The sequence below is a fragment of the Lipotes vexillifer genome, unplaced genomic scaffold, assembly GCF_000442215.2.
Source record: "Lipotes vexillifer unplaced genomic scaffold, Lipotes_vexillifer_v1.1 scaffold1067, whole genome shotgun sequence".
In the NCBI taxonomy this organism is placed as follows: domain Eukaryota; kingdom Metazoa; phylum Chordata; class Mammalia; order Artiodactyla; family Lipotidae; genus Lipotes; species Lipotes vexillifer.
This window is the reverse complement of record NW_006775205.1, coordinates 1,810,712-1,830,911: the sequence shown is the minus strand read 5'-3', so window position 1 is coordinate 1,830,911 and position 20,200 is coordinate 1,810,712. Positions and strand designations below refer to the sequence as shown.

At 36.0% G+C, this 20,200-nt stretch overlaps 1 protein-coding gene across 1 annotated transcript in view; it reads left to right on the top strand.

Annotated features, from left to right (window-relative positions):
* LCORL (ligand dependent nuclear receptor corepressor like) overlaps positions 1 to 20,200 on the top strand; it is a 166,650-nt gene that overhangs the window by 145,710 nt on the left and 740 nt on the right. The gene's annotated exons all lie outside the window — the stretch shown is intronic.

Here is a 20,200-nt window from a genome sequence, read left to right as displayed (position 1 = left end):
CATTGCCAAGGGCCTTCTTTACAAAATTCTAAAAGCCTTCAAGATAATAATCATGCAGAAACATTTTCACCAGATTATGGATTACAATCATTGCAACTACCTCTTAATTTAGAAACTAACTTGGCTTTTGATGCATTTTCAGAAAGCTTTAAAACAACTTCTGAGAAAAGGAGCATAAGAAGATCACAGGAGAAATCTGTGGCTGGAAAAAATTTTTTGCAAAATCGTAAAGAGAATCCAAAATTAGAGAATATTCAAACTCCTTTAAAAAGTGATGTCCCTGGACTTTTGAGCAGAACTAAACGAAATATTGTACCTCCAGGGTGGTATTCTATATATGTAACAAATAATTATATTTTCAAAAAATCACCTAAGGCCAAAAAAGTTTGTGACTCTACAAAAAAAAAAGATCCAGTAAAAAATATTCAGATTGAAAGCTTACACAATATAGATTTAAACAAAATTGCAATGAATTCTAACTTACAAGTTGTTGTGGAACGTTTGGAAGATACAATAAATATGGCCAAAAAGTCTTGGAATAATCAGTCATTATCGGAAGGATATAAAGCATCCAAGAAATTGATAGAAATTGATGGTAAAGATCAACGTGCTGGTAGAAATATGACTCTTACTGTAAGTAGAATGACATGCAAAGAGCAGAGTTTATCAAAACCCATAGTGGCATCCACCAATATTAAAAGCAATCATATACCTACAATAGATTTGAATAACAAAAGACTTGATGACCAGAAAAAGTCATCTGTTTTAAATACAGGTAGCTTGATTTCCAGTGTTGAAAATGTACCAACAAAATATGAAGCCATTGAAAGCTCTTCTTTTGCCAACTATTCTAGTCCTATCAAACTCATGTTTTTATCTGAGGTTAAAAGCAGTGAAGGAGTCAAATATACTTTAACTTCAGTTGGTAATTCTGAATCAAATCGCTATCTTCCTTCGGAAAAACGACCAACTCATCAAGTAAATGAAAAAAAAAAAGAAACAAATGAGAATATCCCAAATGCTAACTTTGAAAATTATAGTTCTAATCTTAATGATAGTGACGGTCTCCAAAAAGAACTAAACAAATTTAATTGTGCAAAAGAAACTGCAGAATCCTCTGCAGTGTTTACAGATGATATGAATAGTGATAAGCCACAAGAGGAACCTAAGGAATATTCAAGCAGTGCTATTGATTCATCTTTTAAAAGAAAACCAGGTAGACCTAAAAAAATAGGTCCCCAGGTTGTCAAACAGATTAAGCGACCCATTGGAAGACCACCAAAACCTAAAACTGACCAAACGGACGTCACCATTTGCCAAAATGAGTCCATTAGTGCTGAAAAGAAAAGCCCAGAATCTCTCATATCAGAAGTAAAAGAAGGTATATATAAGAAGAGTATTATAGTAACTGTTATTTATGGAAGGTCAAGAAGAACTAAAAGGCATGTTTCTGAAGGAAGTGTAAACATAAGCAATGGTATGTCTTTAAATAATAACGTTGCTGATTTTCCAACAGAATATAATAGTCTCAGAAATATTAGAGAATATGAAATAGACTCGGGTGAAAGAATAAGTGCTATTTCAAGTCTGACTACTGAAACTGAGACCTTGGGGTCTGGCTTTGAATACATTAGACCTATCAAGAACAAGTCTGTGATACCTCAACCTTCCAAGAACATTATTCGACCAAATCAGAAGTCTTTGGCAATAATTAGGAAGCCTGGTAGACCCGCAAAAGTGAAAATCTCTGGCATATCTGTGACTATTAATAGAATTTCACCTCAGGAGAGAGAAGTAAGTATTAGCAGCTGCTTACCTCCTTTAGAACAAGAGAATATATTAGAAAAAAATCTGCCTGAAGTAAAATGTGATCACCAGTGCACCGTGGATACAAGGCACACTGAAGCTGATGAATTTAAGAATGGATCAAAAAGTATGGTTGCTACTATACCTTTGAGACATTCTATTAGGGATCGAAAACCATCTCTGCATTTCTTACATTCATTAGCATCTTCTGGTTCACTTATTTATAGAAATGCTCTGCTCCATAAATCATGTAAACTCCATTTGCAGAAAGGTAAAAGTCAGAAGGACAAACATAAGCAGTCAAGGATTAAAATAGCTTCCAAAGGTACACCAGGAGCTAGAAATTCAAGGAATGCAAAAAAGCATTTGGAAGATAAGTTAATACCCATTTCTGAAGTATCCTTGGACCCTATAATTTCATCAAACCCTTTGCTCAGGTGGTGGGCTGCTTCTACTTCAAACGATTCCTTATTAGAGGAATTAAACAATAGATTTGAGCAAATAACAAATGCATGGGTGCCCGTGAGTGGAGATGAAGCTGAAAATTGTGTTCATAAAAAAAGAGAACACATTGAAAATGATAACTTCAAAATAGCAAGCCCTTTGGACACCTGTTTTTTAGAACTTGAAGTTTCACCTGTAAAAATGCTTTTTCGGAAAAAGTATGATTTGAATGAACTCTGTACCTGGTTTATGCAAACAACAGAAACACAGTCTCTTTCACTAGTTAGAAAAGCAAATGCACGAAACCCTTTGGAAGTAATAAATACCAGAGGAATTAAATTAGGGACCAAATATTCTGATTTTAATACCAGCCCCTTCAGAAAGCACTTTAAAAAATTTGCACTATCTTCTCCTTCAAAATCAGCAGGGAAGTTGCATATACTGCATAAAATGGTTAGCTCTCCACTCTTAAATGTGAAAAGTAATTTAACACTAACTAGGTTAAAAAGAACTGAGTTTAAGAGGTTGCGACATGAAAGGTGGAGAAGAGAGGGAAAGCTGCACAGCCATGGAACAGGTGCTTGGATCTCTAAAAGGAGGAACTTAAGATTTTTTTGTCAGAACCAATTTTTGAGTAAGACTGAGGGAGGAACAAATGCTGACATCCCACGCCAAGGAAAAAACACAGTAGATAATCAGTTTATTTTGCCACCTAAGGTTAGGGATGACTTTTTGCAACAGAGGGTGGCAATGTCTGACTTCAAAACACATGGTAGTTTAGAGAATAAATTTAAGTCAGAAGCAAAGGAGAATGGAACAAACTGCAGCCAAAAAGATTTTGAAAAGGGCCCAAGACTAGGAAGTGTATGTCCAAATAATTGGAGGTCAAAAACCTTAAAAGATTGTAGAATATTTTTGAGGAAGATCAACTATCTTGAACACAGAAATACTTTTAAGTTAAATACAATCATTTACTCTCCTGAATCTGTTAACAGTGGAAGTAATCATCAAACTCACATAGAAGAATCAAAGCTCATTACCTTAAGATCCCATTCTGCTAGGCAAAATTCTTTTAAAAAGCAATCTAAAGAAATAGAAAATGCTAAAGCAAATAGTCCTTCAAGCAATAAATTTCCTAGCCAACTTGACAATAGTAAATTAAATAAATGTATTAACTATGACAAGAATCCTTCTGATAGTTCTGAAGTTCTTAGCAAATTGAACAAAAGAAAAAGACCACCATGGAAGACCACAGAAATGTCAACAAAAAGACATAAACAGCAGTCTTGCAACAGTGGACAAATGGCAAACTATTATTCAAAATCCCAACTAGGTAAGTTTTTCTCTACTTAATTTTAAAGTTTCATTGTAGGTGCCTTGAGTAAAGTATGAGATAATGGGTAGAAAACGAACAGCTGATTTAGTTTTATTTCCAAAAAATTTGGACAATCTAATTTCTTGGCACCTAGTATGAAACTCATGAAATTAGGTGCTGCTAAATGTCCCAGTGCGCTTCCCCACATCTAAATGTGTCCAGGATTTCAAGCAAATTAAAGTATATAGAAAGCTTCTAAAAATATAAATGTAAACATTACCTGCTTTTGCATCTGATATTTCTAATATAAAATATAGAAAACAGTTTGACAAATAAATATGCCCAAGTAACTATCTAAAAATTAACTACTACACTACAGGCTAATATATATTTATTGTCTTGATTTGAGACCATCTGGAAGGAAGTAAAAACTATCTCATGGCTAAATTGATAAAGACTATAACATGTAATAATCCTAGGGTATCAGTCTCACGTTCACCATTAAGTTGTTAGGCCCTTTGTTACTACTTTGGGAACCACTTGAAGATTTTATTATTTAAAGAGTGTCAAGGAACAAGATTTTTTTTCCAATAAATCAGCAACTTGTTGGATAGTTTTTTCATATCTGACATTGAACTAGATTCCATGGATATAAAGGATTTCTTTACGGAGATAATCCATAGCCTAGCAAGGGAGAAAGTCGTATACAGGTAATTTTAAGGTAATGCTAAATTCAGAATGCAAACTGAAATTACTTCAGCAAGTAATTATGGGCTTTACTCAGTTATGCTGACCTGACATTGGTCCCTCAGGGAGACTGTTACCCCTAGAACCTAGCAAAAATTGGGTGTAAACACTGTAGTTGCCATCATAGTGAGTTCAAGCTCTGCTTATTGATAGGTGCTAGACAATTTAGGATAAGTAAGAGTGTGGTAGTGCTTGTTGATTACTTCCCTGATGTGAAAGAGTGTCAGGTTACATTTGGAAATTTAAGGATATTTTATCATATGGTTGCATTGTTACATTGTGTATTTTAGGGGAGTCTTTTTTGGGGTCCAGAAGGTATTGGCAGCTTTATTTTTGTTACCTTTTTAAAAAACTTTTTTAAAAGCTAAAAAAACACTCTCAGGTCCTAAATTAAAATACTAAAATCAGTAATTAAACTCAAGTTTTAATAGGTTAGAAGATTATTATGATCCCCAAAATTCAATTACTTAACAGAATATCTTTATAATACCTATTTCAGTATATCTAACATGCAGTGATTTTAAAATTTTAACTATCTAACATTCAGTGATTAAAATTTTAAAGGTGGTCAAATTAGAGTCTCCATTTTGAAAGATGAGTCAAATCTAAAAGTAATGCCCTTTGTTTCTTGCCCTAAGGATAACTAAAAATAATATTATAATAAATAGTATATCAGGGAAAAAGAGGGAAGAAATCTGATAGTTATTTTTTTAAAAGAACTTATAATTCACCTAAAAATATTCACACTTATTTTTAAAAGACTGCCATGAATGGAGAATAAAGTGTAGTGTTTCATTTTTAATTCTTTATACCATCCTCATTTCATACTAAAGCTAGTTTACATTGTCATTTTTCAACAGAACTGTATTTTGTTCCTTCCATCTTCTTAACCATTGTATCTTTCTAAGGTATAAGTGTAAATTTATTTTAATATGATTCTTCACCTCACTATAAATATGAGATCACCCTAGAAAAATAAGATGGAAGATGCCTAATTATTACTTTTCAAATAAATTTCAAATCCTTGTGACATTTAAAAATTTTTTAATATCATATTAAGAGTTGTTTTTCACCTTTTCTCATTTTAAAAATTACTAGTAGTAGTTCCTGTTCTGCTTAAAGTTTTATTTATCTTTTACTGATAACTTTCCTTCTTTATTTTTTAACATTCTTTTTTTTTTCCCATTCAATCAACAGGGACATTATTTTTATAAAGTTGTATTTATAGCAATATTTGTTATATTATCCGATTTCTAAATGTTTCTTAAGGTGTTGTTTTTTTCCTCATTATTCTTGATATTCCATACTTCTTTTTGCCTTTTTGGAAAAGACACTAAAATTCATTATTAGTTTTATATGTGTTTTTCTTCTTCATAGAGTACTTAGTGACTGGAAGTTTGAGATAGACTTTTAACAACAGGACTTTTCTAGGTATATAATGAATTAATGGAATATTTCTGTTGATAGAGAGTTTTGCTTCTACCACAAATGTCTTGTTTTTAAACATTTCAAGATTAACTGTCCAGATATAGTTTAATACACAGAAGTTGTAAAAGTTATACTTGACTGCATTTGTACTGCTATATATCAACTGTAGACATGGAAAGGAAGAAGAAATGCAATTCTATTCTATTCTTGTTTCAACAAATACGTTTTGAATGCCTACAATATGCTCTTAGGCACCAGAAAATGTTCAAAAAGTTCTTTTTCCATCTAAGTGAGAAAAAGAAGATCTAGATCACTTATTTAGTCAATATATAGAGTGTATTTTATGTTTTAAGTGGGATATTAACATGTTTTAAGAGGATAGAATGGTGAAAGTCATGGTTTGTACTCTCAAGGAGCTTATCATCTCATGGGGGATAGTGAATAAGCAATTCTGGTAGAAAGATGAGTGCTGTGATGGGAAGGATTGACTGTAGGAGCACGTAACAGGGAAATTGAACCCAGGTTCAGAGAATTAGGCAAGGATTCCTACTTTTAAGCTGGAATTTGAAGGATGACAAAGTATTAGAAGTCCAGAGAGTATTTCAGGCAGAAGCAAATTGCATGGGGAAAATGTGGGTGACAGAAGAGAGCAGGCTTGTCTGGAGCACTGATTAATTTAGTTCATATAGCTGAGACACAAAATAGGAATTAAGGATGGGGCAGGGGGTAGATGGAGAAATGACAAAAGATAAAGCTACTGATGGAAGCATAGCCCAAATTGTGAGGTCAGCATCAGTTGATGAAAAAATATATATCTTGAGCCCTGATAGTGGCAGTAGTGGGGAAGAATCGATATATTTGAGAGAGATCCATGAAGTAGAATCAACCTGTCTTAGAGAAGAGAGGAATAAAGGATAACATCCAGGTTTTCGGCTTCAACATCTGGGTAGGTGATTGTAATATTCACTGAGATATAAGAGAACACTCAAGGTGTTCAGTTTTAGACATAAGTAATTTGAGGTATCTAGTGGAGTATCCAAGAAAAGATGTTTAGGAAGGAATTAGTTAATATGGGTCTTTTGCTCAGGAGAGGGGTCTGAGCTGGAGATACAGATTTTGGGGCCAGCAAATAACTGAAGCCATGAGAGTGGAAGAGACTGTTCAGTGTAAAATATGAAGAACATAGGGTCTCGGAGCCCCAAAGATGGAGAAAGGAAAAGATATGTGTAAAAGGAGACTGATGAGTAGTCAGGAGGTAAGAGGACAGCCAGCAGAGCGTGGTGAAAGGAAATATGTTTTAAGAGGGGAAAAAACAACAGTGTAAAATGTTATGAAGAGGTCAGTTAGGCCTTGAAATGTTCCACTGAACATAGCATAAGAGGTTATTTTAGAGATTTGGGAGAGAGCAGTTTTGGTGGACTAATAGAGCCAGAAATGTTATGATTGACTAAATGCAGGAAGAGGAAATGAAGAAAATTAGCACAGAAAAATGTAAGTGGCTATGATTGGAGAGAAAATAGGGAAGTAGTGAGAGGAAGCCCAGTTGAAGGATGTTTAGATGCCAATGGGAAGAAGCCAGTGGAGAAAAAGATTAAAGATAGAAAAATGAGATGGCAAGTCAGAGAAATGGAGTGAAGCCCCTGACTTGATTATGGGATATCTTGGGGCATCATTAGAGAGATTGGTTTTGGCCAGAAGAGTCATTTCTCTCTTAAAGCACAAGAATAGTGGGAATAATATATGAGGATGCAAAGCAGTTTATAAGTTTATGGGCAGAATATTGAGGATAGTAGAGTCTATTTTCTATGAATCGAGAGGTAATCTAAGAGTAGCATGGTGGGCATTGAGCTCTGTGGATAATGTTTGAAATACTGTCTCAAGAAATAACAGGATTGAACAGCTTTGTGATTTTATCTCAGTTGCCAGAATGTAAGCTTGGAGAAAGGTGGGCCCTTATACTTAAGAGTAATTAGGTTCACCAAGTGGGTGTAACAGGAAGAAAAGAGATCAAACCAAGAATTCATTCTGTGAATTGTGATAAACTATGTGATCAAAGTGTAATTCTAAGGAGTCTTTTTCTAATAGCTGCACGCAGTGTAGATTTGAGGGGAGGGCAGAATGGGGTGTGTGAAGGGCCAATTGTAAGAGATGGTTTCGGAGGTGATAATGGCCTAATATTGTGTGTGACTATTGAAAATAATAATTTAGACCTCTTCAATGTCAGTGTCTTGAATTCCTAAAGCAAAGATGTGCCTTTTCCTAATTGATACATATCTGGATGTAATGAATGAACTTTGGACACCTCTGAGGAAATTTCGAACTAGAATAACCTAGTGTGTACTTAAAGCTACTGTTTTCCTAAAACGTTAAATTTTCCCATAAAAATTCAGAACTCAAGTTGACACTTTGGATTGGATTTTAAAAAGTTCAGTTTGTCAGCTTCTCCTGTTTTGTGTTCTATCCTCAAAAATGACTGAATATATATATATATATATATATATATATATTCTTTCCATTCAGAATTCTGGTTTTCACTCAGGTATATAACTGATGGGTGATTACTCCTTTAACTACCTAAAACTGATACTAACCGTGCATACTTCTCTGGTCCTGCTAATGAACATTTTACCATAGTTTTTTTGAATCCTAACTCAAGATATTCTTTTAAATTTGTATGGTTGAGGCAACCCTCGGCACAGAGTATCCTTTAGCGTTTAAAAATAAAATTTAGAATTAGAGTTACTTCATGTGCTGTTATTCAGCATCATAATTATCTTTTAATGGAAAAACTGTGCAGCATAGAGTAGATGATTTTCTGAATTTCATTCTGATAGAAAAACGTTTCCAGATGATTTAGTCACCTTAATCTAGTTTGCTATGCAAGCATTCCAAAGGTGTATTCCAGGAAATGCTAGTGCACCAAGATGTTCTGTGTGCAGAGCGTTCTGTGGTCTAATAACGCTGGGAAATGCTCCCTTCTCTTTCCTGCGCTTATTGAGTCACAGTGCCCCATTAGCATGTTAAACTGCATTCTCCAAATTTTATATCCCACAGAACACAGTTTGGGCAACATAATTAGGAAACACTGCTCTACATAGTTTCCTGCTAGGCTTTCTCTGTACTTACTGTGATGTTCCCAGAAAGAAAGCAATGACTGTAAAAATGTAAGTTAATCTATGTACTAGATTTGTTCTTGTTGTACGTAAATTGTTAGAGTAATCAAAATTAAATTTTAAGTGCTTTACTAAGATTCACCATTGAAAGAAGACACATAATTAATATTTTAGGCTTTGTGGGCTTTATAATCTCTGTTGCAACTACTCAATTCAACTTCTGTGGCATAAAAAGAGCAATAGACAAACACGTAAGTGAATCAGCATGGCAATGTTCCAATAAAACTGCTTACAGATGCCCCAAGTTAGAAAGTTACTTTTGTTTGAAAATAGTGCTGTACTCCATATCCATTAATAGGGAGAATCAAACAAATTATCTTTCTTCAGCTTATACTAATTATGTTACCAAAGTGAAAAAACAACTTGAAATATTTTTTGTTAAGTTCCGAGTTCCTTTGTAACTCTAGTATCTAACAATGCATGGTAGATGAAGAAAGATAATTTGTTTGATTCTCCCTTTTTTGTTGCAGTACGCGGGCCTCTCACTGCTGTGGCCTCTCCCGTTGCGGAGCACAGGCTCCGGACATGCAGGCTCAGCAGCCATGGCTCACGGGCCCAGCCGCTGCGAGGCATGTGGGATCCTCCCGGACCGGGGCACAAACCTGCGTCCAGGGGACCCTGCATTGGCAGGCAGACTCTCAACCACTGTGCCACCAGCGAAGCCCTGATTCTCCCTTTTAATGGATATGGAGTACAGCACTATTTTCAAACAAAATTAACTTTCTAACTTGGGGCGTCTGTAAGTAGTTTTATTGGAACATTGCCATGCTCATTCACTTATGTGTCTGTCTATTGCTGTTTTTATGCCACAGAAGCTGAATTGAGTAGTTGCAACAGAGATTATAAAGCCCACAAAGCCTAATATATTAATTATCTGGCCCTTTGCAGAAAAAGTTTGCTGACCCCTGGTAATATCAGTAGAATTTTAATAAGGTGTGACTAGAAAAAAAATTTATTGTATTTTTTTAGTAAATTAAGATTATTATATCCAGTTAATTCCCAACACCCATCCATACTCACCCCCTGTTGTCCACTCCCACCTCGCACACAATACATTTCTGACGTGTAGTTGTGTTATTTTGTTTTTCTCTATGGAACAAGACCTGTCTTTATCCAGCAGAGTGGTGCTGGGGGAGCCATCAATGCCAGTTTTATTCTGTTTTGTAAACCTTTATTCTCTCCCAGCAGCCTCCAGACCTGCTTTGTCTATCTGAGGTAAGTTCAAGGGTCACCCTTCTCTTCCTTAACCAGCTGCTACCACCTGTTAGAAAGAGATTGATTTCAGTGCTTCACACCTTAAATTCCTTCCTCAGGTGTTCTCTTCTCCCCTTTTCTATTCCTTCTCTATTTCTTCACTTAGTAATTCAAAATTTTTAATTCAGCTTTCATGGCTACCATGTTTTTCTCCTCATTTTTCCTGGGCAGTAAATAGTTTTCTTTGTAGTGGAGCTGAGTATCCTGTGATTATCATAATATAAAGCCTACTGAATTCACCTTTTGTTTAATTACAGAAGAATAAAAGGCAGAGTAGGTGTGTGAATGATTTCATCCTGCCAGGTTTTTTTCTTCCTTGTTTTTAATTTTAAGCAAGACCTTGGCTTTTTTTTTCTCCCCCTCAATTCCAATTCTAGGCAACCTGGAAAATTCATTTGTTTGCTTCTTTGCCTCTGTGTTATATAAACGTACAGAAGGCTAGATTTTAGAAGCCAGTATCTATAGACCCCATTAATTCTTTCAAAAAGGTTTGTCTCCTGTGTGCCAGGCAGTATGCTAGACATATGGAATATGATGGGGGGACAAAACCAGATGTCACTCCATTCATGGTCAAGTTTGTTTGGAGAGGCAGACATTGAGAAAACAGTTACACAGATCTTACAACTTCTTAATTCGTAGGTGGTACTATGAGAATTCCTTATAGGGAGATCTTATCAAGTCAGGGAAGTGAAGGAAGACTTCTCTGAGGAAATGACCATTGAGCTGAGTGAGAGTGAGTAGGAAGACTGAGTAGGAACCAACTAGGCCAAGTGGCAGAGAATGGGGAGGGGAGCAGTGATCTTCCAGGAAGAACTGAATGTGAAAAAAGTATGAGGCGTGGTATTCCTGGCGGGTAAGAGGGATAAGACATGACTGGTGTGTCTTGAGCCAAGACGGAAAGGAGGAGCAGGATGTCAGGTGTGGTGAAGATTGAGGAGCAAGTGAAGGATAGACCATGCATGTTCTCAAAAACCATGTTCATGTCCTCTCAGTGGCTAATTTTACCTAGTCAGGTAGTACCAACACCCGTCTGAGGACTCTACTTGATGCCCCAGGGGCTAGAAGGTCTTTCCATTCTTTTTGGTGGGAACACCAATCATATCCAGTCCTGTATGGCCTCTAGGTATTTTCCAGCTGGTCCTTTTCAGTGGTCTTTTTCACAGCCTTGGGAAGCATTCATGTACTGATCAGTATTTATCTACAGACTTGCGAGGAGCTCTGGAACCAGCTCTCTCTGCAGCTCTCTATCCTGTATTCTGCTCCACACATTCTAGTCACCTGGGACTCCTTCACCTCCAAATTCTGTCTTCCTTTCTCAGGAAGATTTCCAAGCTCTATTTGGGTTCCCCCTGTATTGCAGCCTGGAAACTCTCCAAGCAGTAAGCCAGAGCAAATTTTAGGACTTACCACCTTTTGCTTCCCTTTTTTCAGAAATCATTGTCATCCTGTACTTCCTGTCATCCATTATCTTAAAAACATTATTTCATATATTTTGTGGGGTTTTTTTTAAGTTTTTTAAAGTGAGAGGGCAAATTCATTTTGTTACTTCATATGGCCAGAAACAAATATCCCAGATTTATTTTTTTAACAAATATTTATCCAGTTTCTATGTGCTAGGTGCTGAAAATAATATACTGAACAAGACCAGCAGGGATTTCTACTGTCATCAAGCTTGTATATTTTTGGGAGGGGGGGAAAAATAAAATAGAAAACAGAAGGCACTGGTAAATTCTGTGTTGATGAAATTAAATGACATAAGGAGTTTTTAGGGAGAGCTGCTTTAGGTTGAGCACTCAGGAAAATTGAGATATCTAGGATATCATTCATGACTGAAACTGCATATGGATGAGAGCTAAGGGAGAGTATAGGAGAAGAAGCAAAGAAAGCCTGGGACTCAACCTTGAGAAATGCCAATATGTATTCTGCAGGTAGAGCGGGATGCCTTGCAGTGACAGGAAGAGGCAGAGGAAAGCCTGTATTGTTTTTTGTCTCAAAAGCCAAAAATAGTGAGTCTCAAGAAAGAGGGTGTCTTACTCTGCTCAGGCTGCCATAACAAAATAACATGGACTGCATGACTTAAACAACAGAAATTTATTGCCTCACAGTTCTGGAGGTTGAGAAGTCCAAGATCTGGAGGGTTCTGTTGACGGTGAGAGCTCTCTTCTTGGCTTGCAGGCCATTTTCCTGTTCTCTGGTATCTTCTTCTCGTCTTATAGGGACATCAGTCCTATTGGATTATGGCCCTGCCCTGTGACCTCATTTCACCTTAATTACTTCCTAAAAGCCCTATATCTCTTAATATATAAATCTGAGGCAGGGAGACGGGAGGGGCATGGGGGAGAGAGGGGCCCGACACAATCCAGTCCATAGCAGAAGAAATGGGCAACAGTGTTGAATGTTGTTAGGAAGGCAAAACAGTTGAAAACTAAAGATCGTTCATTAGACTTATCATTTCATTGGTGACTTTAGTGCTGCCCTCATGGAGTAAAAGGCCTGGAAGCTAGATTGGAATAGGTTAAAGAATGAGAGGTATTGAAAATGGTGGTAGCAAGTATAGGACAACTCATTAAAGTAATCTAACTCCAAAAATATTAACCTCAGGAAGGTAAAAGATTGAGTGAAGCCTTGTTTTTTAAGGAGTGAGAGACCTCGCACTTGTTTAAACATCATGGTGAGGATCCATTTGAGAAGAGATGGTCTATTATTTATCTATTGCCACAGCAAAGCTACATTACACACCACCCCAAAACTCATTAGCTTAAAGTAAGTAAGCATTTATTTCACTCATGAATCAGTGATTTGCAAATAAGCCTGGAGGTTCTTTGGATATTGGCTGGGCTCCGTCGAGTGTTTTGGGGTTAGCTGGCTGTTAAGTGGATAGCTTCGCCCTGCTGCATAGCAGCTTCCCCCTGAGTCTGTCATAGCCATCCAGTAAACCAGCCCAGGCATGTTCTCAGGGCGAAAGCAGAGGTGTAAAAGTGAGCATAAATGCCCAATTTCTCAACTTCAGTTTGCATCATATTTGCTAATATCCCATTAGCTAGAGCAAATCACATAGGTGAGGCAGAATGAGAGGACATGGTAAAATGACAGGGCAGAGAGAGTGCATATAGTGATGGGTGAAGAACTGAGGCTATTAATGGCATTAATCTGCCACAGATGGTGTATTTAAAAAAAAAAAAGAGGGTTGGAATCATTGATGATCATCATTGATAAGTTCCTGAGAAGGCCTATGGGAACCGGGTTCAAAAACATTTGTTTCAAGTCATGCCAGGTTCTGCGATCTTTTACCGGTAGTTGGCATTATTTTAGATTAAACAACTTGCTAATTGCTTTTACTTTCATATTAATTTAGTACTGAAGTTTTCTATTTTTATAAAGGTATGTGAATCACATGTAGTTACTGAATATTTGAATACAGTACTGCTTTAGGCACAGATGTGTTGTACTAATTTAATATACAAGTTCACTAAGAAATTCAGGGATCCCTACAAGGCCAAGAATCATTTCTAAGTCACATAGCAGTGCAAACTGTTCATTGATTCCTGGAGAGAATTTGTTTTGCACCTTTGATCTGACTGCAATCTCCTTCGTTCCATTCAACTAAAAATTCAGGTAGATTATCTCATTTCTCAGTAGAAATGATTCAATTCTAAATGTTTTCTTTTGAATTCTTGATTACCATGGTTTGCCAATAATCATGGTAGCACTTACTAATTAAGCACATACTATGCACCATGTGCTAATCTTTCTTTTTTTTTTTTAACATCTTTATTGGAGTATAATTGCTTTACAATGGTGTGTTATTTTCTGCTTTATAACAGTGAATCAGTTATACATAAACATATATCCCCATATCTTCTCCCTCTTGTGTCTCCCTCCCTCCCTCCCTATCCCACACCTCCAGGTGGTCACAAAGCACTGAGCTGATCTCCCTGTGCTATGCGGCTGCTTCCCACTAGCTATCTCTTTTACATTTGGTAGTGTATATATGTCCATGCCACTCTCTCACTTCGTCCCAGCTTACACTTGCCCCTCCCTGTGTCCTCAAGGCCATTCTCTACATCTGCATCTTTATACCTGTCTTGCCCCTAGGTTCTTCTTTTTTTTTTTAGATTCCATATATATGTGTTAGCATACGGTATTTGTTTTTCTCTTTCTGACTTACTTCACTCTGTATGACAGTCTCTAGGTCCATCCACCTCACTACAAATAACTCAATTTCATTTCTTTTTATGGCTGAGTAATATTCCATTGTATATATGTGCCACATCTTCTTTATCCATTCATCTGTCGATGGGCACTTAAGTTGCTTCCATGTCCTGGCTATTGTAAATAGTGCTGCAATGAACATTGTGGTACATGACTCTTTTTGAACTATGGTTTTCTCAGGGTATGTGCCCAGCAGTGGGATTGCTGGGTCATACGGTAGTTGTTTTTAGTTTTTTAAGGAACCTCCATACTGTTCTCCATAGTGGCTGTATCAGTTTACATTCCCACCAACAGTGTAGGAGGGTTCCCTTTTCTCCACACCCTCTCCAGCATTTATTGTTTGTAGATTTTTTGATGATGGCCATTCTGATTGGTGTGAGGTGATACCTCATTGTAGTTTTGATTTGCATTTCTCTAATGATTAGCGATGTTGAGCATCCTTTCATGTGTTTGTTGGCAATATGTATACGTGCTAATCTTTTATTGAAAAAGTAATTTTCCTAAAATTGTTGCAGTAAATTGCAAATCTAGGGCTCTAATCTGAGACTCTCAGATTTCCAAGTCTTGCTCTTAACCACAGGTTCTTCTGTTCCTCCAGTAACCACATCAAATAATCAAAAGCAAGTCAGAAAAAATGGCTGACTTAAAATCTCCCCCTTAACAATCTATCAAAGCCTTTAAATTCATCAGTATCTTACCAAAGGAAAATTTTACTCTTGAGATAAATTAAGTCTCTTAAAAAAAACAAAAAACCTGTACAACCTAACTCTTAGAGAGTTTGCCAACAAGAGAAAGGATCTATTTGGTCATGTTAGACCTCATGGTTCACTAGTGGACCATGTTTACCTGGCTACATTGTATGACTTTTTTACATTTGATCCCCTTTAATCCCAGAGATTCAAAATTAAGCTGTCGTATTATTATCTGACTATACAAATTATAGGAACAAACTAGTATGGTGAACATTGTAGAAACAAATCATACACATATCTGCCATACTTTATTCCCACACATGTAATTTTTTATTTTGATTTTTGTTATTAGTACTAACATTTATTGACTCCTTACTATGTGTCCAGCTGGGCATATTACATGCATTCTCTATGCCAGGTGCTTTATTTACATCAACTCATTTAATAATCACATTACCCTTAAGATGTGGTATTCTATCTTCACTATCCAGTTAAATTGAAGCTTAGAGGCTAAGGAGTGTACACTCAGCGGGTGAGTGATTTGATTCAGGATCAGAACTCAGGCTCTAAAGTCTCCCTCTGTCCCACTTTCCTAAAATCCTCATCCCTAAAGACCTATTTCAAATGTTTTTCCCCCTCATCTCCCCACTTCTGGGATTCATCTTTCCCTTCTCCGTAATCCCTTTGTCCTTAGCTACTCCTTTTATTTTTTACTGCTTTTAATTCTGGTAACTTATGAATACTTTTTCCCCACTGTCTCCTTACCAAGCTGCAAAACCCTTGAAGACAGATACCATCACAGTCTTTTATATTCCTAACATATTAGGTAGGTACTGGTTAAGGATTTAACTTAACAGTGGACCTGGCTGATGAACACATGCCAGCTCCGTATAGAAGTGAAACATTTTGCTCTGTGGCATGGTCCTCTATACTGGCCTCCTAGAACCTAAGAACCATCACATTTAGGGTCCAGTAGACCAATGACTTCATTTTTATAACTTCTTATTACATCCAAAACATGGGAATACACTTGTCTACTTCAGGAAGGTTCTCTGCTCGTTTTGCAAACTGATAACCATGTCATGATATTTGGACAGATTTGTAGAGAGATCAGGGTCAAAGACAGTGCTGAATTACAACTATTCAGTAAACTTTTTACTGAATTAACAGTAATTAATTCAGTTAATTATTTCCAAAGGAAAATAAACCAGTCACCCACTGGCATTAAGTAAGTTCAAATTTGATGGTTTCAGGGACATTATAGCAACTATTCAAATTCCAAATCCTATATCAGAATTGTTTATCCATGCATACAGCTGACTTCTTTCTCTCTTTGAAAAGATAAAGTTGTGTTCCCTGAAACCCTTAACCTAAAGAATAGTTTTATGGTGGCTTTCATGTCAGTCTCTGCCCTAACGTTTTTTCTTTTTTCACACTGAGAAATTAAAAGATATGACTGGCAGCCCCCTCTTTAGTTAAACATCAAGAAAAGTCATGCTCTAAACATATAGGTCTCCTGGATAAGGTTATAGCCGTAGGCCAGACATGTGGTGTATGTTAAGTATTCTAAAGAAACAGATAAATGGATATTAACACGAGAATCATGACAGAATCACAAACCAAGAGTCAGTGTGCAGGATAGTGTAAATAGATCATAGGCCCTGAAGACTCACTCAGTTGTGTGACCTTGGGTCAGTCATTTTACTTCTTTGAGCCTCAGTGGATGATTGTTAGAACTTAATCAGGTAATGTAAAAAAGGCTTTTAGCATAGTACCTGGCATATACCAACTGCTCTACAAATGCTATTTTCGGACCTGTCTTGATCACACTAAAATTTGTTTCCTGCAGTGTGGCTCACTTTAAGTTTATTGTCTGTATGACAGAAATGAACTATCACATATCTCCAGTAATAAGTAAAACAAGTTTAAATTATAAGTTGTATATATTAAAAATTATTTTTGTTAGAATTATCAGTATCATTACTTTAAATCACAGATGATAATTGTTTGGATTTTCATAACTCGCAAATGATTTTTATCTTTTTTACTTTCCAAATGCACATATTCTATAAACTTTCATTCAGATGGTGGAGAGGGGCTTTGTCTTAGGGTGAGTGAAATTACTGAAGTATTGAAAATAGGCTGAGCTGTCTGCCATAATCATTGCAGGCACCCTTTGCCCTTATTCAGCCTCACTTGCCATCTGAGTTCCTGGATGGTAGAGATAGAGATAGAAGGGGCCTTACTTCGGATAAGTACCTCTCTCCAGCTTCTTCCCCCTTTCACCAAAGTAGGTGCGTTTGCATTTGTTTATAGCTCCATATGCTTATTAAAGCATGTTAACTGACTCTAATTAGGTCATCAGAAACATGTAAGCAGGGAAGATGTCATTTACTTTTTTTTTTTTCTACAGATGAGGAAAGTGAGGCTGAAGGAGGCTAAGGTTACATGTCCAAGGTCATAAGGCTGATTATTAATATTGTCAGAACTGGAACCTGGGTCCTTACATTCTTTTCCCCAATTCTTTACTCTCAAGAGTACCACTGGATACACTATTGCTGGGCTTTCATTAGAATCCTGGATATGGACATATAAAGCCACTTTATCAGATGATTCAAATGCTGCTCCTTAAGCTTTTTAATCATGATGTAAAACAGAGAAGCCATGAAATAAAAGACTGATAAATTTGATATAAAATTTAAAATGGATTCATGACACTCACTGTAAGCTGATACAAACAACAAATAAACTAGGCAGGGTGGGGAGGGGTGGGATTGTAAATCACTCAGAACAGAACACAGGATTAATTCTTAACTGCCTGGCAATACAAGAAAAGTCATCGTCTCAACTGGCAACACAGAAAAGGAAATACAAATGGCTTCAAGATATGAAAATAAGTTTACTGAGAAGAGAAATGCAAATTAAGCAAGGGCATACAATTTTTTAAGCTTCCCTAAATTTTATTATACATTGTTATTATAAGAGTTTGAGGGAAGACATTTTCATATATCATTGGTCAGAATGTAAAAAGGTACACAGTCTGTGAAGGGAATTTTGGTAGTATCTATCAAAATTTTTAAAGCACCCGTTGACCCAGCCATGCCAATCCTAGACATCAGTCCTGAAGATGTACTTGCACATATACTTAAAGAGACACATATAAGAATATTCAATACATTGATATTTTTAAGCAAAAGATTGGAATAGCCCAAAAGTTGATATCAGTTGAAGACTGGCTAAGTCAATTATGACATAGCCATAGAATGGAGTTCTATGTAGCTATTAAAAGAATCAAATATTCATTGTACAAATATGGAACAATCTCCAAAATATATAAGCAAGATACAGAACAGTATTCAGAATTGTGTAGGGGGAAAGGAGATATTTGAAACAGACATATATACATATATATCAATGCAGAGAGACTATCTGGAATAATACACAAGAAACTGGCAACAGTAGTTGCTCCTGGAAGAGGGGCTAGGAGCAGTGAGAGACTTCATTGTATAACATTTTGTAGTTATTGATCTATTTTTAATTTTGCAAATTTATTAACTATTTTTAAAACATGAAAAAAAATCATTTAAAAAATACATTAAGAAAATTTGAACATTAATCTTTCACTTGGTACAAATGGATATGATTCTATGACAAATTTCTAACATTAAAACTAGTCAAAATTTTAATTTCCAAATATAAAGGTATATTTGTTAAAAATTCCTGTAGACTGCAAATTTTTTGAAAGCGTGGACTATATCTTCATCTTTGTATCCAAAAGTGCTTTCTGATGGGTATTCAAAAACTGTTAAATAATTTGACTGGTAGAGAAGATGGAATTGAAAAGTGCTCTGGTAAGTACTGGATTATAATTAGAGATCGAGATTCTTATATTAGTCCTCATACATCTGGTTAGAACACTCTGAAAAATAGCAGTTTATTTTTCTATTTTCCTATATCTTAGTTTCCCTATCATCTCTTAAAAGAAAAAAAGCAGGGAAGTGGGGACTAGAAAGGTCACTTCTAGCTCTGCTGTTCTCATGCCTCTGGTTCTAGCACTTCAAGATCAGTAGTGCCCAAACTTCAAACACCAGCTAGTTTTTTTTTGTAGGTATATATTTATGAATTAAACATGTCAATCTGTATATTGGTACTAACAACATTTAGTTCTTTTTCTTGACTATTTTCTTCCCATGCATGTGTATAGTTTTGTGCATCCCTGGCGTTTGTTCCCAAATTTGGAGTACACTCTCTAGAAAAGTAACTTTTAAAGTCTTTAAAGTATGAAAAGAACAATAGTGTAGTTACTGAATAGTATTCTCTGATGAATACACCTTTGTCAATCAAATAGCAAACAGAAAACAAAAAAAAAATCGTTTTTAGGACTATGATTTGTTGCTCCATGCCATTGTTTTATTGTGGAGTTTGATGCCTGATATACTTACCTTCCAAGCTACCTCAATTAATATCATTGTATTTTTATAGCTTGCTTTAGAGTTTCTCAAAGAGTCATACATCAGACTTTCTTGTTTTGAAAATACAAATAAAAATATGAAGACTAGCAGTCCTTGGAGGAAGGAAAAACGTTATTGATCATATCTCTAGGTTTTGGATATTTTTTTTAATGATGATATTTACTATTTTTGATGAATAATCTTTTAAGCTGTCATTTTGTTTCATTATTTATAAAAATTGAAACCATGTCATTCAGTGGAACTGGGACTGTTTGGGGAGAACTCAACTCAGTGAAAATATAATGGCTGTTAAAATATGGTTTAACAGGTTAAATCTCTGGCTTATTGAATGGCAAGTGAGTCAGTTGTTTGAAGTTGTAAGGAGAGAAGTCTGGATGCTGCTGCCATTTACCAACTCTAATAAGCCACTAAAATATGACACAACTCAGCTTCCTCTTTACGAGTGGGAAGGATCATTGACCTGCGGTTGAAGGAAGTTTAGGAATGATGTAGTCTAACTGAACTAATCAGTTGTGTCAAATGAGCTAATGTATAGCAAGCTATTAAATCATTTCTAAACGTAAGGATTCACATTGGAAGATGTGAATTGACTTTAATATTACACATGTGGAGTGGCTAGCTATCTTTGGACTCTCAAGTTTCTGTGATTAGAGAAGA